Raw genomic sequence first — 25,276 nt, forward strand, 5'->3', positions numbered from 1 at the left:
CTAATGACAAATTTAATGCCTGGTGTTGAATGAGCAATTCTCACTACTGACTTCCATTTGTATGAGACAGTCTGCACTACTGCTCATCGTGGGATAAGTTTTCTGCCACTACCCTCTTACAGACAGCTTAGTCTGGTGTGATAGAGAAAAATCACTTGCTGGGCTAATAAGCAGAGGGTTTTTTTTCTTTAAAATGTGGTTTATTGTATGTTAGCAGCCAGGTATGTTACATTGGTGTGATAGACATTGATATGGAGACCATAAATTAGTAGGTTTTACTCCTTTGACATCCTCAGCCATTCTTTTCCCCCACCTCTCCATTTTGGTTGTTACTCACCACAAAACCTTTTGGGAAGAAAATGCTGATGGCCTGATCTCTTTGACCTTGCATACTTCAGTGGAGTCATTAGTCATGACAACTTTCTCATTATCAGGATATTGATATTTAATCTTGATTCTGCCTGACGCAAAATTGACTCAATCGCAGTCAGCCCATGTGACATCAGTAGCGCAAAATGTTGGACCCCCACTAATTACTGGAATTGTAAAGCTTTCCATTTCTAATCACCTCATCATCTTTCTAAATGAGGCTTCATTTCATGTAGGATGTTTACAATCTGCAAATAGTGAAGAAAGGTCCAAGAAGACAAAAAATGAATCCTGACCTTCCATACATAGTTATCTTTCCTTCACCCAAAATCATTTCTTTAGACTTTGAGACTGAAGTTGTAATTTGTACCACCTACATTGCTCCATAACACAATATATCCAAAGATCTGTTGCAGTGTGTTTTATGACCAAAAGCAAAGGAAGCTACGAAGCAATGAACACAGTTTGAAGGAAATCTATTGCATTCTGGTCTTTATATAGTAATCATTTTTCACTTGTTCCAGCAGCAACAGTTTGTCATCCGGTGTGTTAGAGCTGATCTACAACCAAATGTTAGATCATGTTACATATGCAAATTGGAAGCAGACACTGACGAGGCATTTATGAAACAGGAATAGACTTTATGAAATAAAGAGCAGCTACTGACAATGAAGGGTTTTTTTGCACTTTCATACAATGTTCAGCTTTTAAGTCAAAATGGTGTGAAGGAGATTTTGTTCAGTTTAGATAAACTTGTCACATCTGCTGACATTGGGAGAAAGTGAGGACTGCAGATGCTGGAGATCAGAGCTGAAAATGTGTTGCTGGAAAAGCGCAGCAGGTCAGGCAGCATCCAAGGAGCAGGAGAATCGACGTTTCGGGCATGAGCCCTTCTTCAGGAATCATTTTCACATCTGCTGACATTGCCATTCAGTAAATCTAACCCTTGATACAAAGTCTCTGGCAAAAGGCACTTTTTCTTTTCCCAGTGCTCCTGATGAAGGGCTGATGCCTGAAACATTGATTCGCCTGTTCCTCGGACGCTGCCTGACAGGCTGTGCTTTTCCAGCACCACACTCTTCGACTCTGATCTCCAGCACCTGCAGTCCTCACTTTCTCCCAGAATATCACTATGGTCAATTACCTACAGCAAGGGATTAGGGCACTCTACTTTCCTAACACTAGTGAATGGAGATAGCGATTGTGATAGTTTCAGAAGCAGGTGTCTACTGCACCTTGGAGACCAGGCCAGGATTGTGGCCTCGACTGATGAAGACATAAACAGTTTCAAAAAATACTGTTATTGAAATGTTGCTTCTTAAAAGCAGGCCATATGGAACATAACTGCATTCCTTTTGGTCGATAAAGGGAAGAACAATTCTCTCAGAAATGACAGGAGTCACTGGACTTTTTCACATGATGGTGTTTGAAATGCATCATCCATTGCCATTAGCTCAAAAAACAAGAACCTTCATCTCATCAAGCACAAGATTGGCCAATTATTGGGATTATAAGGCCTTGACTAGGAGGTCTTGGGCTAGTCAAGACTAGGAGGAGCAGAGAGTGGCTAACTGCCTCTGAGCCAGAAGTTCCAGATTCAAGTCCCACACCAAGACTTGTGGCCAAGCAAAGCACATCCATAGTTTTGGTATCAGCCTTTAAAACTTTCCAATATATGCCAATGGCAGACCTTAAGAATGGGAGATATTACCACTTAGCCATGAGAAGAAAAGAAATCGGAGCCTCAGCATCACTAATGCTGTCTCAGCAAAGTGGATTTCTTAAGTGGGGCTGGTTGGCTGGGATGGATGGCTGACATGAATCAAAGTATTGCTAATAGTACAGGGTTCAATCTTCCTTAAATCTCGGGTGGAAACAGATCCAAAAACAAAAATTGTTGGGTAAATATTTCTGATTTCTAGCTTCCACAGTTCTTCCTTTATTTTTGTTTAGTGGAAAAAGGTCCTGTCCCCTTGCCCAGTTGTAGAATGGGGTATTTTTCAATAATTAATAATCTTGATTTGGTTAAATAAATGAGAAGATGAATTATATTGTGTTTAACTGTGCTCAGTTGTAAAACAGTTTTTGTAGGGAAGGAAGTCATAAATAAGGACATTGCATTCTGGTTTTATTGCCATTTTATGACTGAAGTTGATGTAAACTAATGCTGACACATGTGAGAATCCTTTGAGGTAAAAGGCTTTTAATCAAAGACACAGCTACGCATTAAAAGTGTTTAGCTTTGTGGCTTAAATTAGTACCAGGCCATTGGGCATGTAGGAATTAAGTTCTGTTATGAGTCTTGAAATCTTTCAGCTGTTTCGATCTTTAAGGTGTATTAGTTGGGATGTTCGAGATGCTAGTTAACCACCTGAAGGTGACACTACTTACTCTGAGCAGATACGTAAACTGATCATTGGTTCCAGCCTATCTTGGTAAAAATCTATGAAGTTGATAAACTAAAAAGAATTAAGCTGTTATAAAAGAATTGATCTTACAAAGGTAATTGGCATGTAAAAGAATGAGTCAGTTGACAGCAGGCAGTGATATCAGTAAGATGACCACTACTTTTAAAGAAACCAATCAAGAATTGAATCCCATATTGTTTATCCAATCCAAGATTGACCATGAACTGTTCATGCACGAATAAGCTAATTCAAGTTCAGGAAGTTTTGGAGAGTAGGAAGGATATTATTAAATTGGAAAGGTTGCGGAAACAAGTTACCAGGACGTTGCTGGAAATGAACGGTTTGAGTTATAAAAATAGGCTGGGACACTTTTCACTGGAGTGTAGGAGATTGAGGAGTGACCTTATAGAAGTTTATAAGAGACATAGGATAAGGTGAATAACAAAGGCCTTTTCCCGAAGATGGGGGGGAGTTCAAAACTAGGGGACATATTTTTAAGGTGAGAGGAGAAAGACTTAAAAAAAGGACATGAGAGGTAACCTTTTTCACACAGAGTGATTCGTACGTGGAATGAACTGCCTGAGGAAGTGATGGATGCATGTACAGTTACTATATTTAAAAGACATTTGGATAAGAGACATTAATAGGAAAGGTTTGGAGGGATATAGACCAAATGCAAACAGGTGAGACTAGTTTAACTTGGGAACATGATCACCATGGACTGTTTGGACCAAAGGACCAGTTTCCCTGCTGTATGACTCTGCGGTTCTATCAGAGGGGGTAGTAGCTGGTAAGAGATAACACAGGATGATTCTTAAGGTTTGATGTACAAGAAGGAAGACTGAGGAAAGAAAAAAACTTCGGATCAAAAGAACAGAACAAGTGAGCTATGCTCAGTCAACCAGTGCCATGATCTGCTATCCCAAAGTGAAAGCTCACTGTTTGTATTACTTCCTTTGTACTTGTTACAATAAACCGCATAAATTCTGTAAAACATGTGAAATGTATTTCCATCTGAAACAAGTCTTATCAGGAGTGGTAAACTTTTGGATTGGTTTTTGCAAACACAATCTATAGTTGCAATTGACTTGGATCCAATTAATGTTACAGTGAACTCCAAAAACATTCAGTATTGTGGTCAAGACCAGAGAACGTTGGGTCGAACCTGCCTTTCAGCATAGAATTCAAGAAGAAGCTTGGATTATCAGGACCACTATATGTATTCAATCTCATATAGTAGTGGTCCAGTGGTAATTATTTATAAGCTTTAATATATTTGAATTGTGTCCAATCAGGTTGTTATTGCTTCACACCTTTTTGGGGTGTGCAGGAATTATACATTATACAAGAAAAATTGCAGAGTAATATCAGGGAATCATTAAAAAAATGGGGATCAAAACAGATCACATAACTCTATCCATGGCCTGATCAGCTTTAGCCAATCTTCCTTATTTTTACACTACATTCCCTTTGAAATAAAGGGCAACATTCCATTTGGATGCCAGCATTTGGCGATTCACTCTACTGCGGGTGGGCACCAAGGGAATGAGCACTAAGGTAACAAGTGAGCAGCACTGAGATGCAGCCAGGTTTTGTCAATGAGTTAAATTCCTGTCCCTGCTTGCAAGATATTCCAAAGTGTCAGTCAGTTAAAAATACTCCCTGAAATGGGAATCTGTGCCTCCTGAGTGGTCTTCTAGTTGATATTGTGGAGGTGCCATAAGTACTGTGAAGAGTTAGCAAATACTGGATGTCAGTGTCTATGGATGCAAGGGACATGCAGCTGGTGACCACGGATCATGTTCTAAGATGCTGTTGAGTCCTAAGCAATATAAAGGTCATTCAGAGCAATCAAACAGCTAAGTCACAATGATTTCTGATTTCCACGTTGAGATTTCTCATGACTAAATTGTTCAATGCATTCAGTAAATAGGAAAATATATATAAATGAGGCACATTGCAACATTAGTAGTGAGTTTGCCAAGCAATAATCCCCTACCAATGGTGAGAAACTTGCTTCACTGCTCAACAAAAACATAAAAGATGGCATGAGATACTCCTGATATTGACATGGGACTCGCTGAACAACTTGTCCAATTCTGCTACAAATGCCTGCACAGACCTTATAACAGTCTAACATTAATTATGATTCTGTGACTGGTCAACATTTACTAAATAATCCTGAGTGCACTAAGTATTATGCTGGCAACCAATTTAGGATTGTCAGTCAGATTGGGCTCGTGTTGTGATGCGTTTGAGTGTACTGGAAGCCTCATCTATTAATACACAGGTCCAATTTTATTCAGGCTGAAAATAAAACATGTACATACTGCACCTGGTTCAACAAAGTACATGACAGGTATTCTCTGGTTCATTTCTCAAGGCCATGCTATAATTTCTTATGCCTGGTATAATGCATTGCAGTTAAATGTTAATCATCTAACTGGAGCATTCTTCATGACAACATGGACTGCAGGGGTTCAAGCTGACCACCATTTTCTCAAGGGTAACTGGGTACCCAGCATTTTGTGTAATTGGAAAATATTATTTGCTTCTGAAAAGCACAGGCCTGAATGTTGTCGGAGTTTGCTACGCAGGCCCATGGCTCCATTTTCCTAGGATTGTGAACTGTCAGCAAAAGTCCTTCCAGCAAAACACTTTGGTCTCAGAATACTTTTCTCACTCAAACAATATGTCCCAGTTTGTGAAACATTTTTAGGTGTCATTAAACTGCTGCCTAATAAGCTTGATTCTACCACTTTTGGAAGTGTACAGTAGTCAATATGCATAAACTGTCTGGTTGCTTCATTTTCTGGCAGATTATCATATCAATAAAGGTGAATGTTTTATTAAGTTTCTCAAAGTATCCTTAAATCAAATTAACTGTGACTGAGGTTGCTTATACTAGATCAAATAACTGCAGTAAACCATTGAGCACATAAATTAAACACAAGCTCATGATTTTTCAATTTTTCACTGACAACTGCTGCCATTTTAGAAGCAAAGAGACAGCATTAATTTTATGTTTAGATGCAACATTATTTAGTACTGCATCTTACACAAGTCCAAGGAAACAAAAAGTGCCATGGATCATAAAATGCAAGCCAATCCATTATACTACAACTTATAAATTATTCACAAAAAGCTTTTCTTAACGTTTTTTTGTTTGAAAGTTAAATATGAGAGCATTAGAAACACAAGGATAAATGTTCAGGCAATCCGCTGAAGTCAGGAACAGAGTTGGGATGGCAAAGCTGGCTGGCATGGCATGAAATTTCAAGATGCCATATTTGACACAAGCAATGATCAGCAGGAGGTCGGATGATGGGATAGGGATTCCACCCAACCAATAATTGAGGCTAACTGAAATTCTAAAAAAATTCAGTTTGAGCTGTTTTGGAAGGGCATGTTTCAATTTTGAAGGGGTTACACGGGGTTTCATGTGCCACTCTTTGCTGTGAAGCTGTGGTGTGGGTACAGGGTAGGGAGTCAGGCATGACTACTCCATAAAATATGCCAAGCTCTATAACAGGGTCAATGAGGTAAAGGGAGACAGCATCAGAAGACAAGTAACAGAAGTAAGAGAACACCTTAGGAATCATTAAGTTGGTCTGCCATTCAACACAATAATGATTAACTGAATTCCATTTTCCGATCCATTCTCCATATTGCTTGATACCTTAGACATCTGCTACTTCAGCCTTAAATAGGTTCAATGATGCCATATCAGCAAACCTTTTGGGTAGAGAATTCCAAAGATTCACAACCTCTTGGGGGAAGAAACTTCTCCTGATCTCAGTCCAAAATGATCAGTCTTATCCTGGGGCTGTGTCCCCTAATTCTTGATTCCCAACTGTGGAGGAACAACCTTTTAGAGATTACTCTACAAAGCCCCTTCACAATCGTGAAAGTTTCAATGAGATCATCTTTCATTATTTGAATCTCCAGAGAATGTAGATCCAATTTACTGAATCATCTATTATAGGACAATTCTCCTCCTCAGCAACCAATCCGGTGAGCCTTTGACGTAACTCCTTCAATTCAAGTATATCCTTCCTTAAAACTACATATTGTGTAGGTAGCAGGGAAAGTGGGCATTTAGAGACTGTTGGAAAAGGAAGGCAACATGGGTGTCAGCATGGCAACTGGCCCACAAGGAAGCTGGCAACTCTGATATGACTGTTGGATGTTGGGTCCACTGGTTGATGCATTATGACTCACAGTTGCTGTGTATTACACCGTAAATACACATGTTCATCGCAGTATCTTAGCATATGACCCAAGGGTATAAACAAATCAGACTCCATCTTAACTAGGGCCAATTGAAGCTTGACATGCTGATGAATGCACGCTACTGTTTGTCACCAAATAGCTTAATATTAGCACAATAGAACATAGAACATAGAACATAGAACAATACAGCACAGAACAGGCCCTTCGGCCCACGATGTTGTGCCGAACTTCTAACCTAGATTAAGTACCCATCCATGTACCTGTCCAAATGCCGCTTAAAGGTCGCCAATGATTCCGACTCCACCACTCCCACGGGCAGCGCATTCCATGCCCCCACCACTCTCTGGGTAAAGAACCCACCCCTGACATCTCCCCTATACCTTCCACCCTTCACCTTAAATTTATGTCCCCTTATAACACTCTGTTGTACCTGGGGAAAAAGTTTCTGACTGTCTACTCTATCTATTCCTCTGATCATCTTATAAACCTCTATCAAGTCACCCCTCATCCTTCGCCGTTCCAACGAGAAGAGGCCGAGAACTCTCAACCTATCCTCGTACGACTTCCTCTCCATACCAGGCAACATCCTGGTAAATCTTCTCTGCACCCTCTCCAAAGCTTCCACATCTTTCCTATAGTGAGGCGACCAGAACTGCACACAGTACTCCAACTGTGGCCTAACCAAAGTCCTGTACAGCTGCAACATCACTTCACGACTCTTGAATTCAATCCCTCTGCTAATGAACGATAATACTCCATAGGCCTTCTTACAAACTCTATCCACCTGAGTGGCAACCTTCAAAGATCTATGTACATAGACCCCAAGATCCCTCTGTTCCTCCACCTGACTAAGAACCCTACCATTAACCCTGTATTCCGCATTCTTATTTGTTCTTCCAAAATGGACAACCTCACACTTGGCAGGGTTGAACTCCATCTGCCACTCCTCAGCCCAGCTCTGCATCATATCTAAGTCCCTCTGCAGCCGACAACAGCCCTCCTCACTGTCCACAACTCCACCTATCTTCGTATCATCTGCAAATTTACTGACCCACCCTTCGACTCCCTCATCTAAGTCATTAATAAAAATTACAAACAGCAGAGGACCCAGAACTGATCCCTGCGGAACTCCACTTGTAACTGGGCTCCAAGCTGAGTATTTACCATCTACCACCACTCTCTGCCTTCGACCGGTTAGCCAGTTTTCTATCCAATTGGCCAAATTTCCCTCTATCCCATGCCTCCTGACTTTCCGCATAAGCCTACCATGGGGAACCTTATCAAATGCCTTACTGAAATCCATGTACACTACATCCACTGCTCTTCCCTCATCCACATGCTTGGTCACCTCCTCGAAGAATTCAATAAGACTTGTAAGGCAAGACCTACCCTTCACAAATCCGTGCTGGCTGTCCCTAATCAAGCAGTGTCTTTCCAGATACTCATAAATCCTATCCCTCAGTACCCTTTCCATTACTTTGCCTACCACAGAAGTAAGACTAACAGGCCTGTAATTCCCGGGGTTATCCCTATTCCCTTTTTTGAACAGGGGCACAACATTCGCTACTCTCCAGTCCCCTGGTACCACCCCCTTTGCCAGTGAAGACGAGAAGATCATTGCCAACGGTACTGCAATTTCCTCTCTTGCTTCCCACATAATCCTAGGATATATCCCGTCAGGCCCGGGGGACTTGTCTATCCTCAAGTTGTTCAAAATGTCCAACACATCTTCCTTTCTAACAGGTATCTCTTCCAGCTTACCAGTCCATTTCACACTCTCCTCTTCTACAATACGGTCCCTCTCGTTCGTAAATACTGAAGAGAAGTACTTGTTCAAGACCTCTCCTATCTCTTCCGACTCAATACACAGTCTCCCACTACTGTCCTTGATCGGACCTACCCTCGTTCTCGTCATTCTCTGGTTTCTCACATACGCATAAAATGCCTTGGGGTTATCCTTGATCCTATCCGCCAACGATTTTTCATGCCCTCTCTTAGCTCTCCTAATCCCTTTCTTCAGGTCCCTTCTGGCTATCCTGTATCCCTCCACTGCTCTGTCTGAATCCTGTTTCCTCAACCTTATGTAAGCCTCCTTCTTCCTCTTTACCAGACATTCAACCTCTCTCGTCAACCAAGGCTCCCTCACACGACCATTTCTTTCCTGCCTGATAGGTACATACATATCATGGACACGTCGTATCTGCTCTTTGAAAAAGTTCCACATTTCCACCACATCCTTCCCTGACAGCCTATGCTCCCAACGTATGCTCCTCAAATCCTGCCTTACAGCATCGTAATTTCCCTTCCCCCAATTATAAAATCTACCTTGTTGTGCGCACCTATCTCTCTCCATAACCAAGGTGAAAGTCACAGAATTGTGGTCACCATCACCAAAATGTTCACCCACTAACAAGCCCACCACTTGTCCCGGTTCATTACCGAGTACCAAATCCAATATGGCCTCCCCTCTGGTTGGACAATCTACATACTGCGTTAGAAAAGCTTCCTGGACACACTGCAGGAAGCTTTTCTAACTGAAGTGACTATGGCTCTAATATATGTATATGTCAAGAGTTGTAATAAATGTTCGTTGAATCTTTCAATACCACATTACTCACATTATGGGAGATCGTTGCTCAAGAAGCAGAGCCACAAAAGGTAATTTCTTTGAATTATTTCCTGAGCCATGGTTAAAAATCACACAACACCAGGTTATAGTCCAACAGGTTTATTTGGAAGCACCAGCTTCCTGAGCTATGAGCAAATTGGCATGGGGCATATAACATTTGAGAAATGAATGCATGGCTCAAAGTCTGATGTGGGTTTCAGTATGCAGGGCATTGGCACAATTACTGGGGAAAGTGGGAGCTGTACCATTGGGACTACAGTAAACAGTGCTGGATTTCCTGTTATAGCCAACACTTTACAAGGGGCGTTGAGAGGACTTTGGGAACATAGGAAATTGTTGTCTTTAGCAAAAATAATAAAATGACTTTAATGGCTGCTACAGCAATTACTTCTCTTCTTAAAATATAAGCAACTCCTTAAAAAGGATGAAAGATGAGGCAAAGATTGAAGTCTGCTGCCCCAAATTTCTTATTCGGGAAAAAAGAATGGTTTGTTCTTAGTCTAACCTTATGATAGACAGTGAATAGGAGGGCATTGAGGGAGATATAGATTTGACATTGTGACCAGTTATTCCTGCTCAGTAACTAAAAGGATTCAGACAAATGATTGACACAGCATAGATTGCCAGGGTCAAAAATCAGATTTATCAGAAGGTGCTCCATATCAAAGGACAGACTTTATCTGTCAGAGCTCACCTGGCAGTTGCCTCCTTCAAATAGAGGATGGAACTGAAGAGGAATAGAAGACTCAAGGAAGAGTTCCCTAATAAATTTGTCTTAAGAGCAGGATGCTGCCTTTCCAATTTTAATGAGATCTACATACATTGTACCAGCTGCCTGGTATCAGTGAAACATCCTTAATTGTCACTGGTTATATCTTTCCTCCATCTAGTATCAAATATAAACTGCTTTTTCTTAACAAATTTAATGAACTACCTGAAAATTCCTTAGGAATGATTGAGTGCCTATACTGGGTAACTGTAGTCTAACAGTTAGACTTGAAACTGTTTTATGGAGTTGTATGCGACAACCATACAGTTTGAAAACATTCTCATAGCAAGAGGAGAAAATATACTGTGGCTGCTTTATCAAGAGCAATTAGAATTATCTTGCCCTAATCTGTTTGGATTGATTGCATTATGAGCAGCAAGTGCAGTTAAGTAGGTTGGGAGAAGCTGATATAAAATGCAGTGCCACACAGAAGAGGGTGGAACAATGCAATGGGCCAGACAAGGAAGTAGGTGCTGCATCTACCATAGTTGTATAGGAAATGATGGAGGTCAGGGGAGTAGACAATTCCACAATAATGTTCCAGAGTTAATGATCCCATGAAGTAGAGAGGTATTTGACAAGAGCTACATTCAGTATGATTGTATTTTCTTGTACGTGAAATGAGTTGAAAATATGACAAGTATACAGGGTAGATTAGATTCCCTACAGTGTGGAAACAGGCCCTTCAGCCAAACAAGTCCACACTAACCCTCCAAAGAGCAACCCACCCAGACCCGTTCCCCTACATTTACCCCTGACTAATGCACCTAACACTATTGGTAATTTAGCATGGCCAATTCACCTAACCTGCACATTTTTGGACTGTGGGAGGAAACCAGAGCACCCAGAGGAAAGCCACGCAGACACGGGGAGAATATGCAAACTCCACACAGACAGTTACCTAAGGCAGTAATTGAACCCAGGTTCCTGGCGCTGTGTGGCAGCAGTAGTGCTAAACACTGAGCCTCCGTGCCGCCCATGCCATAATTGAATGAATCCTGCTGTTGTACAATTGTGAGACAGATTTGTTAAGGATACTGTCACAATGCTAAGGATGTTCTGGGATAGAATGTGAGGTTATCAGTACAGATACAATGGAGGTAGAGAAGTTGGGAGGAAAGGGGAGTGGTGTAAATGCAAATCACAGCTCGTGCTAGAGATTTAAAATTAAAAGCAAAGTTTTTAAGAAATTCATCAAGTGGAGAGAGAAATAGAATTACAATTTTGAGACCAATACAGATTCAGTGTCCTGCCTTATTGTCTGTTTACTTTATCTCTTGAATTTAAAAGAAAAGTTATTTCAATGGAGTAATGGGACTGGTTCACAATTATGGAGCACTAGAATAGAAGGAGCTTTATCAGAGGCATCTGAGCCAACAATGTCTAATGTCCCTTCATAAAGACTCTACCCAGAGTTTTAGTGCACAGAATGGAGCTTTTTCAAAAGTCATGTCTCTGTCTGACCAAAGGAGTAGCTGTTGCTATGGTCTGAGAAAGGGAAATTTTAATGATGTTTGGAAGTAAAATTGTAAGGTAATTTTCCAACTTTGCACCTTGTGTAGATTTGGCTGTTGGGAGACCATATCATAAATTTAGAAATCCACTGCACAAAACTTTCTGAAGCTAAATACATTCAACCTTTATATAGCTGTACCCATGGGCAAAGTGTCCCTATGGAAAAGTCACATTACCCTGAACAGCTCCTCCTTTATGGGATATTGTTACGTTGTGATGTTGTTGTTGGACTAAGGTTAATGCTTTTGGAACAAGGATTCAAATCCCCCTCAGCAGCTGATAAATTAAGTAAAGAAGATCTCCTCCTAATTGATTCCTTGTTGCAACTTTCCTTCATTTCTCAGTAACCTAATTAAATTTGGCTATGGAAGTGGATATCAAGTGGCAGGAATGGTTGTTGGATGTTCCAGGGTTTAAATGTTTCAAAAGGAATAGGGAGGGGAGATAAAAGACTTGGGGGAGTAGCATTGCTAATCAGGGATAGTATCACAACTGCAGAAAGGGAGGTTGTTGAGGAGGATTTGTCTACTGAGTCAGTATGGGTGGAAGTCAGAGATATGAAAGGAGCAGTCACTTTATTGGGAGTTTTCTACCGACCCCTCAATAGCAATAGAGACATGGAGGAGCAGATTGGAAGGCAGAAGTAACAGGGTTGTTGTCATGGCTGACTTCAACTTTCCTAATGTTGATTGGAACCTCCTTAGTGCAAATAGTTTGGATGAAGCAGATTTTGTCAGGTGTGTCCAGGAAGGATTCCTGACTCAATATGTAGATAGACCAACCATATGGGAGGCCATATTGGATTTGGTGCTTGACAATGAACCAGGCCAGGTTTCAGATCTCTCGGTAGGAAAGCATTTCAGTGATAGTGATTACAACTCCCTGAACTTTACTATAGTCATGAAGAGGGATAGGAGCAGATGGTATGAGAAAGTATTTAATTGGGGAAGGGGGAATTACAATTCTATTAGGCAAAAACTGTGGAGCATAAATTGGGAACAGATATTATCAGGGAAATGTACGACAGAAATGTGGAGGTTGTTTAGGGAGCACTTGCTGCAAGTGCTGGATAGGTTTGTGCTACTGAAGCAAGGACAGGACGCGAGGGTGAAAGAATCTTAGATGAGAAGAGATGTGTAACATCTAGGTTAGAGGAAGAAGGAAGCTTACATAACGTTGAGGAAGCAAGGATCAGACAAGGCTCTAGTGGGTTACAAGGTAGCCAGGTAGGAACTGAAGAATGGACTTAGGAGAGCTAGACAGGAGCATGAAAAAGCCTTGGCAAGTAGAATTAAGGAAAACCCCAGGGCATTCTACACTTATGTGAAGAACAAGAGAATGGCCAGAGTTAGGGTAGGGCCAATCAGGGACAGTGGAGGGAACTTATGCCTGGAGACAGAGGAGGTAAGGGAGGTCTTTAATAAATACTTTGCTTCAGTATTCACTAGTGAAAGGGAACTTGTCATTTGTGAGGATAGCATGAAACAGGCTGATATCCTCGAATAGGTTAATGTTAAGAATGAGAATGTGCTGGAAATTTTGAAAAACTTGAGGTTGGGCCAGGCGGGATATACCCAAGGGGTTTCTACGGGAAGTGAAGGAAGAGATTGCTGTGCCTTTGGCAATGATCTTTGTATCCTCACTAGCCACTGGAGTAGGACCAGATGATTGGAGGGTAGCAAACATTATTCCCCTGTTCAAGAAAGGGAATAGGGATAATTATGGGAATTACAGACCAGTCAGTCTTATGTCAGTGGTGGGCAAATTACTGGAGAGGATTCTGAAAGACAGGATTTATGATTATTTAGAAAAGCATAGTTTGATTAGAGATAGTCAGCATGGCTTTGTGAGGGGCAGGTCATGCCTCACAAACCTTATTGAATTATTTGAGGATATGACAAAACGCGTTGATGAAGGTAGAGCAGTAGATGTATATGTATTTTAGCAAGACATTTGATAAGGTTCCCTGTGGTAGGCTTATTCAGAAAGTAAGGAAGCATAGGATACAGGGAAATTTGGCTGTCTGGATGCAAAATTGGCTGGCCCATAGAAGACAGAGGGTGATAGTCAATGGAAAGTATTCAGTCTAGACGTCAGTGATCTGTGGTGTTCTGCAGGGGTCTGTTCTTGGACCTCTGCTCTTTGTGATTTTTATAAATGACTTAGATGAGGAAGTGAAAGGGTGGGTTAGTAAGTTTGTCAATGACACGAAGGTTGGTGGAATGGTGGATATTGTGGAGGGCTGTTGTAGTTTGTAACAGGACATTGACAGGATGCAGAGCTGGGCTGGAAAATTGTGAAGCAATTCATTTTGGAAGGTCAAATTTGAATGCAGATTACAGGGTTAAAAACAGGATTCTTGGCAGTGTGGACGAACAGAAGAATCTTATGGTCCACATCCATAGATCCCTCAAAGTTGCACCCAAGTTGATAGGATTGTTAAGAAAGCGAATGATGTGTTGGCCTTCATTAGCAATGGGATTGAGTTTAAGAGCTGAGGTTATGCTGCAGCTCTATAATGCTCTGGTTAGATCACATTTAGAATATTGTGTTCAGTTCTGGACGTAATTGTAGGAAGGATGCGGAAGCTTTAGAGTGGGTGCAGAAAAGATTTACGAAGATGCTGCTTATACTGGAGGGCATGTTTTATGAAGAAAGGTTGAGGGAGCTGGGGCTTTTCTCATTGGAATGAAGAAGGATGAGAGGGTGACTTGATAGAGGTGTTCAAGATGAAGAGAGGCATAGATAGAGTGGATAGCCAGAGACCTGTTCCCAGAGCAGAAGTGGCTATCACAAGGAGGCATAATTTTAATGTGGTTGGAGGAAGGTTTAGGGGAGTGGTGGGTGTGTAGAATGCACTGCCAGCAGTGGTAGTAGACTCAGATACATTAGAGACATGTAAGCGATTCTTGGATGAGTGAGTGAGGGTGCCAAATATAATTAGCTTTCCCCAACCTTTGGCTCTTCCCATAAGGAATTTACCCTTTCCCTTTCAGACCACAAACACAGCAATGATATCGAGTGCTAAAGATTTCCATAGGTTTTGGAAATCTTTTCTCTCATAAGCTATGAAGGCTGGGTTATTGAATATATTCAAGATTGCTCTAGAAAAATTTGTAATTGACAATGGAGTCAGTGGTTATGGTGGGGGGAGGGGGTGGCGCAGATTAAAAATGGAACTCAAACCATGATCAGAACAGCCATGATCTTCTTTAGTGGCAGAGGAAGCACCTTTTACTACTTCTTATGTTTAATGTCCTCTGCAGGAGTGCATCAGAAGTACCATTATGTAGGGAAGGATCCATTTGTAACCATCTCAGGTGATCTCATGTACCTGGGCTGTGAGCAGATCAGGAGAGGTTCAGTGTAGATATACGTAGTGAGAACCACACACACAGCAAGCGTGTGGGCCTTACCTGAACAGAAGTAATCAAATATGATTTTCATGGCACTGTTGCAGAGAGTTCTAAATACTTTCCAGGGTGGAGGTGAGAAGGCAACAGTATGTCATGGTACTAGCAAAGGCTTTCCTACCCTTTTCTTTTCAGGTATCAAGAATCAGAATTGCAAGCAATTGTACAATTCTAGATAATACTCTCAGTCCTTTCTCCTTTCATTTCTTGTGCATCCACCTGACTGGAACAAATATGACTTACAGTTAGCTAGTGAGAGAGCTCAGGTGCTTGCTAACCAGTCTATAGTGAATTGCATGAAATGTAAGGAGCATTAAATGTTGCAGCAATATTGGTCATTTAAGAGAGGTAAAATAAAATCCATGTCTGGAAAGTGCTTCAGCTCCAAACCATTCCTTATGGATTTCACTCTTCTTATAGTTTTACAGTTATTTATTTTTGATTAATTCTATCCTTACGTGTAGAGTGCATTTTATGAAAATATCCAAAAAATAAGCATTATTTTAAAGTTGCAGAAATGATTGACAACTTGTTTTGTCAAAACCTTCTGCAGTACAGACTCCATTTTGTTTTATTCTGCATTTGAGTCTGAACCAATAGTTTAAATGATTACATTTCTCTGGCACACTTCCCAGACTATGAGCTTCCAATTTTTCCAAGTCTCATAAGCTAAGCTTGGGCACTGTTCACATTCTCTAAGTCATTAAATAAAGCCTTGGCTTAATGTTCTTCTGCTATTAATAAACAAGTTAATCTTATCTCTAATACAATGCCCCTTCTCCTGGGTCCCTCATAAATGATGCGACATGTTGTTAATTTAATAACCTTTTCTGATTATTGCTTGAAATTTAGTAGGGGGTCCACTATGCTTTGTTGATTTGTACTAAATATTTGAAGAAACTAATCAAGGAGCCATTTCACAAATGTAGATATCTTTTCCTTTTAATTCTCTTCCATTCCTGTTCTAAAGTTCAAATGCCAATACTTCCTCATCACATTTGAGTCTAGACAGTGTGAGCAGTCTATTAAATCATATAAACATCAGAATGTATCACAATCCAAATTAATCTTGTCTTTTCATAATTTCCACAAATGTGAACTTTTAAACAATGATAATAATGATTTTTGTCTCTCTTTCTCAGAAAACCTAAGGGCAGTATTGTGCTTCTGCCTTGACTCAGCCAAGATCAACTAACTCAGTACAGATGAAAGATTTGAATTTGGGAACTTCCTGGTGTGTGTGGCTTCTTGCCAATCCATCTGGTGTATTTACCCAGTAAGTCATCAAGAAGCCAGTGTTGGGAGTCTCATGAGAGAAACTACATCTGTCTATGGATATCTCACTTATTTGTTGCTTAGCTTGTTTAAAGCAACTATGTAAAGGTTTTGATCTGCTTTCTGATGACTGAACTCTTGGTTCCTCCAATATTGAGTTCTTTCACACTTCCACCCTAATATAGAGACTTTAATTCAGCCTGGATGCCATGTTCTATCATTGCTTCCTTAAATTGCTTCCCCTCTCCACTCTCCCCGTTCTTTACCATCCATTCTAAAGTCCACTTCTTCGTTCAAACCTTGGCTATCCCTCCTAATCGTTCCCTCTTTGGTTTGACTAGTTCTCCCAAGCATTGATCTCATCAGAAACTATGAATTCCTGTGAGGGCATCTTGATGTGAATAAGCCTTGTATCTTATATTCAAAAGATTAGAAAGTTTGCTAACAGCTATCATCAAGAATCCATACATCATCTTGGCAAAATGTAAGTCAACATGCTGAGGCCAGTCAGTATAGAGTTTGTCCAGTTCCGTGTGGAAACTAAGGTTGGTCAGACCCTTGACCTGCCTATCATGGTTTATGGGCTCTTGGATACAGATGCCATGGAAACAGTTCCAGTGAATAATTGCACATTAATGAACTTGGCAGTGGAGATGGACAAGTAAGGGGTATTCAGAGTCATTCAAGGTACTGTAGAAAAGATTATTTTGCTTTTTTATTTCATAATAATAAATTGGATTCTCTCTGCTTATCTTTCAAGCAATTAAATTTTAAATCATTATTCAAGGCTCTCCTAATTGTGTGGAACTTTATTGCTGCAAGTTTGAAAATGCTGCCATTTTGACATGTTTGATTTGAGAATAAGACTTAACAGCAATCATGTGAATCTTATTATCTTACATTTAATTACATTTGACCCCAAACTGAATTTCATGTCATCAGGCAAGGTTCTGCCTTGAGTACTTTCTTTTGACATTAGATCAGAAAGTCAGAAGAACTGAACCAGTTTGGGTAAAGCAGATTGCTTAAAAATAGACTGAGAGTTGAACTCCTGTTAAACTTGCTTACTTTGTATTCTAAAATATTTGGCTATATGCTTTTGGTTTTCCTGGATAGTCTGTCATCTCTTTGTAATTTTTGCATTTTTTTCTCCTCTGCTTTACTTCTTTAATCTTTGCTGGTGTTGCAGTTGGTGTTATCATTGTGCTCAACACTTAGAATGACTAAGACAAATTCTTGAGGAACTAATAAGTGCAGGTGCACTGATACTCAAGTCTCAGTCTGTACCCAGCACAATATTGGCACATTGTAGATTTGACTACCTATACCAGAATGTGTAAAATGGAAGCTTCCTTCTCCATCGCTGCATTTATGGTAAAAGGGATCAAATTTTTTGCATCAGCTGCATGATGACTTCCAGGTAATATCTAAGCTTGAAACAAGTTATTATTACTCTGGAACTGAAAACTATCACAGCATTATGACTTTGTACTTCTTGACATGAAACTATTTAATTAAGTGATTTGTGGTACGGACCTGTTTTGGTCAAATATTATATTTGTCAGGAACGACATTCTTGTATGAAAACAAAGTACTGAAGAAATTCAGTATCTTTGGTGAGAGAAACCGAGTTAACATTTCGAGTCTAGTGTGAAACTCTTTGAAACCAAGGAGCTCCAATACGTTTTTATTTCAGATTTCCAGCAACTGTCGTGTTTTGTTTTTACAGTATTCTTTTTCCTTACTCTGTGGAAAGCAAGCATCAATTGGAGAGAGGACAGTTTCACTGGGTTCCTTTGTTTTACTCTATTCAACTTAGCTAAAGTGGTCACCCATGTAAATGTATGGGCACTGAATAGGATTATGAGCAGGACTAGACATTCTGCCTCTCAAACCAGCTCCATCATTCAGTCAAATTATGGCTGATCTGTATCTTAACTTCACTTATCCTTCTTGATTTCATACCCCTTAGTATCCAATCTCCACTTAAAATGTTAATTAACTCAACCTCAAAATTTATTTTAGGGGAGAGCCTTCCCAATTTGTACTTCCCTTTTGTACAAAAATGTGCTTCCTGATTTTACCCCGAAATGACATAGTGGCACAGTGGCTCAGTGGGGGACATAGTAGGTCAATGGTTAGCACTGCTGCCTCATAGCACTAGGGACCTGGGTTCAATTCCATACCTTGAGCAACTCAGTGTGTGGAGTTTGCACATTCTCCTCATGTCTTTTGGGTTTCCACCCACAGTCCAAAGATGTGCAGATTAGATGTGTTGGCCATGCTAAATGCCCAAAGTGTCTAGGGATGTGTAGGCTAGGTGCATTAGTCTGGGGAAATATGGAATAATAGGGGAATGGGTCTGGGCGTGATACCTTTTGGAAGGTCAGTGATGACTTGTTGGGCCAAATGGCTTGTTTCCACATTGTAGGGATTCTATTCTCTTCTCAGTTTTCTGTGTAAGGGAGCTAATCTAATTTTTTTTACAAACCTGGCCTGATTTTGGGGTTCCAGGGCCATTTCTTTCATATGGACCCCTAATGAGGCCTTTTTTACCCACTTTAGCAATCCATTGAATCGCTTCAAGCCTTGGAAGCAGGAATTCCTCAGCAACACTGTTACTCAAACCAATGGAAACAAATGTACCCATGGCCAGCAGTAAATATTCCAGTTTAAATAACGGTTGCACATGGGGACCTTAGGAATCCCCATTGTAGCACACTCCAAAGGAATTGCCCAGGATACTGGAGCTTCCACTGGGTAATTTCCCGACATCTGGAATTCTCCAACAGTCTCCATTTAATTTGAAGAATTCAGAGCATTCTGATGCATTTATGTAACATAGTTCCTCAGAAAAGTTAGACTGTTAAATATAAGATTTAACTCCTGAGAAACAATTCAACTGACCCCATACTTACCTCACACACCTCTACTCCCTCCCCTCCGCCACCCCCACCCCACGCCCCCAACACCTTGACCTGAGATCCACTGGAGTCTGACACACCTTGCCTTGCACTAGTCCCAACATCATTGGAACTGACTCCCTTCTCCTGCCATCTGACCTGACTCTTACCCCTCTCCAGACTCACACCACCTTTAAGCTCCTTGGAACCACATCCCCAGTCCACGCTTTACCTGTACCATCTTCAAATCCCTAGCAGCTGACCACTCACCATCCATTTGGGAACCCACCCTCTGCTCCCTCTCCCTGTACTAGACCTGCGCCTCATATCCCATCTCACCCCTTCCCACACTACAAACCTAATCTGCCTCTCCACCCTCTCTTCTCCTGCCACTGGACCCAACACCTACCCCCTAACCCCACCACCCACAGACTCCATCCTCCCTGACCTCGCTGCACTAATTTCCCCAAAACTCCCTATCTTAAATGTTGCCTCATTTGCTGGCCCTCTTTGCTTGCTGGCTTTCAACCATACCTAGCTGGCATGCTACCCACCTGGCACACTAGCTCCAACTCTTTACCCTCTACCTAACTAGCACCGTACCCACCTGGCACACTACTTACCCAACTTCACCTAACCTCCTGACATCCTAACCTCTCCTGGAATACTAACCTCACACTTAACTTCTGTACTTACTTGACAGCAGTTGGTGAAGTGGGCTGATTGTGACTCTGGACCTTTGAATTTCTCAATATGGTAGCTCACAGTTGTGAAAAGAGGCCATGGCTTACCTTCCCACAACAGTTCAGCGATGCAAGACAATCATCAGAATGGAAGTACACCGCCATGTTTTTAAAACAGCGCTCATCACAGTGTGGACATCACGTTGCAGCTGTACAGGACATTGGTGAAGATCATTGTTGGAGTACTGTTCTCAAATCTGGTCTCTCTGCTACAAGAAGAGTGTTAGTAAACTGTAAAGGGTACGGAAAAGACTTGCAATGATGTTACTAAGACTGGAGGGCTTGACTTATAAGGATTAGATTAGATTAGATTAGATTACTTACAGTGTGGAAACAGGCCCTTCGGCCCAACAAGTCCACACCGACCCGCCGAAGCGTAACCCACCCATACCCCTACATTTACCCCTTTACCTAACACTACGGGCAATTTAGCATGGCCAATTCACCTGACTTGCACATCTTTGGACTGTGGGAGGAAACCGGAGCCCCCGGAGGAAACCCACGCAGTCACGGGGAGAACGTGCAAACTCCACACAGTCAGTCGCCTGAGTCGGGAATTGAACCCGGATCTCTGGCGCTGCGAGGCAGCAGTGCTAACCACTGTGCCACCGTGCCGCCCACTGTACAGGCTGGGACTTTTTTCCCTGGAGTGTAGGAGGTTGCGATGTGATCTTATAGAGGTTTATAAAAGATAATGACAGGCATGGATAAGATGAATAGCCAAGATATTTTTCCTGGGGTTGGGGAGTTCAAAATAGTGGGCAGAGGTTTAAGGTGAGAGAGAAAAGATTTTAAAGGGACCTGAGGGACAACTTTTTCACACAGAGGGTAGTTTATATATAGAATGAACTGCCACAGAAAGTGGTAGAGATGGGTACAATTGCAACATTTAAAACACATTTGGACAGGCAGATGAATAAGAAAGCTTTGAGGGATATGGGCCAAAAGCAGACAAATGGGATTAGTTTATTTTGGGAAATTTGTAAGGAAGGATGCATTGGATCAAAATGTCTGTTTCCATGCTCTCTTTTGTTGTTTAAAAAAAAATATGTCACTCCTTAGAAAACCCAGCCCATAAATTCAGAGTATCTATCTTGAAACTATTTTCAAAGTTCAATAATTATTTTGGAATTTGTATGTTGACCAGTGTCTATACAAAAGCATGACCATAATCTGTGAGAAGCATCTTCTCTCAACTTTTCGTACAGCCAAATGTTTTGGTCTAAATGCATTCTTTCTCTGAAACCACAGCTAAAATTAGGAACCTGTTGTATCCTGATCTTAAATAAATTTCCATTTTCATTGTGCAAGCCAGCAGGATAGTCAATGCCAAATATTTGTCTTAAAGGCAGCCTTCCTTTTAGCACTCCCCAAAGTAAATGTGTCTCAGGTATCATTCAATGATTAAACATGCAGCAAATGTCTGCGTACAAAGCATTGACCTGCGTGACCTCCAGAAGGTAGTAACAAGCCATTTTCCTGAACTGCTGCAGTCCTTGAAATTAGGGGTCCCTACAGTTCTGTTAGAAATGCAGTTTCAGGGCTTTTGACTCCGCAACAGTGGAGGAATGGTGCTACAGAGACAGGTCCCACCAACAGGCCAGACCCACTGCAGGTGGGAGCACAGTAGTATACAGGGGGACAAAGTTGCCTTGCAAGTCCTCAACATTGATTCTGGACCCCAGAAGGTCTCCTGACATCAGGTCAAAAATGAACAAGTAAAACTGTTGATTACAGCTTCCTACCCTTCATCAGCTCACCTGAAGAAGCAGTACACCTCAATTTTGAACATCACTTGGAGAAAGCATGGAGACTGGTAAGAGAACAGAATGTTCTCAGTTTGGAGGACTTCAATGAGCATACCAAGAGAGGCTGAGTTACACCAATACTGATCAAGCTGGCTGAGTCCTAAACTACATAGCTGCTAGACTAGGTAGAGTGGAAACCAGCAAGAGCATTATATATCCTCACTCTTATGAATCTAGCTACCAAAGATGTGTCCATGACAATAGAGCTAGAAGTGACCACAGCACAGTTATTGTGGCGATGAAGGCACATATTCCCATTTGGATACTCTTCGTCACATTGTGTGGCAGTACTAATGCTGTAAATAGGACTGTGTTCAAACAGATCATCAAATCAAAATTGAGCATCCATGAGGCATTGAATGCCTCCATCAGCAGCAGAATCAGATTCAACCAGAATCTGTTATCCCAGCCTAACATTACCAACAAGATGAGAGATTAAACTCGGTTCAATACTGAGATTGTTTTATTCATTCTTGTTCTTGAGAAGTGGTGGTGAACTTCATTTTTGAACTGTTGCAGTCCATTTTGTGTCGGTAAAATATTATTATGAAGAGAATTCTAACATTTTGATGTTGTGGCACTGAAGAAACGGCGATGTATTCTCAAGTCAGGAAGGTGAGTGGTTTGGAGAGAACTAGGTGGTGGTATTCCTGTGTATCTACTACCCTTGTCCTTCTAGATGATTGTGGGTTTGGAAGATACTGTCTAATGAGGCTTGGTGAATTCTGCAGTGCATCTTGTGTATGACACACACTGCTGTTAGTGAGCATCAGTGGTATTATCACTAGACTATTTAAAAACTCACCGAATGATCTGGGGAGACGGATTCGAATCCCACCACAGTAGATGGTGGAATTTAAATTCTACAAATAAAATCTTGAATTAAGAATCTATTGATGAGCAGGAAACCATTGCTGATTATCAGAAAAGCCTATCTGATTCATTAATATCCTACAGGGCAGGAAATCTGTCGTGCTCACCTGGTCTGGCCTACATTTGACACCAAAAGTCGCGAGTGTGGTGCTGGAAAAGCACGGCCGGTCAGGCAGCATCGGAAGAGCAGAAAAATCAATGTTTCAGGCAAGAGCCCTTCATCAGCAATGAGGCAGGGAACATCAAGGGTGGAGAAATAAATGGGAGGGGGTTGGGGCTGGGGGGAAGGTAGCAGAGAATGCGAAAAGTGAATGGAGGTAGGGATAAAGGTGATAGGTCGGAGAGGAGGGTAGATCTGATAGGTGTAATGTAATTGACTCTTAACTGCCCTCTGAAATGACTTAGCAAGCTCAGTTCGAGGGCAGATAGAGCCTGGCAATAAATGCTGGCCCACCAGCAATGTCCTCGTTCCATGAGTGAATTTTAAAAAAAGCAATTAGGCTGCTTTGGTCTGGATAGACTTGAGCTCCTTGAGTATTAACATAGAACATAGAACATAGAACATAGAAGAATACAGCGCAGTACAGGCCCTTTGGCCCTCGATGTTGCGCCGATCCAAGCCCACCTAACCTATACTAACCCACTATCCTCCATATACCTATCCAATGCCCGCTTAAATGCCCATAAAGAGGGAGAGTCCACCACTGCTGCTGGCAGGGCATTCCATGAACTAACGACTCGCTGAGTGAAGAACCTACCCCTAACTTCAGTCCTATATCTACCCCCCCTTAATTTAAAGCTATGCCCCCTTGTAATACCCGACTCCATACGCGGGAAAAGGTTCACACTGTCAACCCTATCTAACCCCCTAATCATCTTGTACACCTCAATCAAGTCACCCCTAAACCTTCTTTTCTCTAATGAAAACAGCCCCAAGTGTCTCAGTCTATCCTCATACGATCTTCCTTCCATACCAGGCAACATCCTGGTAAACCTCCTCTGCACCCGTTCCAGTGCCTCCACATCCTTCCTATAGTATGGCGACCAAAACTGCACACAATATTCCAGATGCGGCCGCACCAGAGTTTTATACAACTGCATCATGACCTCAGGACTCCGGAACTCAATTCCTCTACCAATAAAAGCCAGTACGCCATATGCCTTCCTCACCGCACTATTTACCTGATTGTTATAGCTGCTCTCATCTAGGCAAATGTGAACCATCACATTCCTGCTTTGTTCCAGCTACGTAGGGGACAGGCTTTGGGGAGTCAGGAATTGCATTATGTACTACAGAATAAGACCATAATTCCTCACCTTTGACCTGCTGTAGTACCACAGTATTCCTGCACGTGCTGGAGAGTCAGTCAAAAAGTGTGGCCCTGCAAAAGCACAGCAGGTCGAGCAGCATCTCTGGAGCAAAAGAGTCAAATCTCGTGCTCCTCAGATGCTGCCTGACCTGTTATGTTTTTCCACACTTCTTGACTCTCACAGTATTTATGTGGTGAGTCCAGTTCAGTTTATGGTCACAAACAACCCCCAGGATGTAGATAGTGAGGTATTCAGCCAGTAATGCAATTGATTGTTGATTAAATTGTTACCTTTTCTCTTGTTGGAAATTGTCATTGCCTAACATTTGTGTGATGTGACTATCGCTTACCACTTGTTAGCCCAGGTCTGGATATCATCCAGGCCTTGTTGAATTTGGTTATGTACTGCTTTAGTATTTGAGGTGTTTCTAATGGTGCTTAATATCATTCAATCATTAGCAGTCATCACTACTTATTACTTTGTGATGAAAGGAAGGTCATTAATGAAAATGGTTGAACATAAAGCATGGCCCTGAGGAACTCTTGCAGAGAGGTCTTGAAACTTAGATGACTGACCTTCAACAACCACAACCATCTTCCTATGTGCAAAATATAACTGGAACCAGCAGCAGATTTTACCTTGATTCCCATTGACACTAATTTTCAGAGGATTCCTTGAAGCCACACTTTGTTAGGGCAGTCACTCTCACCTCATCTCTCAAGTTCAACCCTCTTGTCCATGCTTGAACGAAGGCTGCAATGAGAGCCTGGCACAGCCCTGACTAAGCATTAGTGAGCAGCTGAGCAGCTGCTGCTTCATACCACTGTTGATGACCTCTTCCATCACTTTACCGCTGATCAAGAGAAGACTGATGAGGTTGTAATTAGCCAGGTTGGATTTGTCCCCCTTTGTATGTACAGGACATGCCTGGGCAATTTTCCATATTGTCAGACAGATACTAATGTTGTAACTATGCTGGAACAGCTTGGCTAGGAGTGTAGCAAGTTCTGAAGCACAAGCCTTCAGT

Source organism: Chiloscyllium plagiosum, unplaced genomic scaffold (assembly GCF_037043375.1).
Source record: "Chiloscyllium plagiosum isolate Xiang-an unplaced genomic scaffold, Cpla_swu_hap1 HiC_scaffold_2, whole genome shotgun sequence".
Lineage (NCBI taxonomy): Eukaryota > Metazoa > Chordata > Chondrichthyes > Orectolobiformes > Hemiscylliidae > Chiloscyllium > Chiloscyllium plagiosum.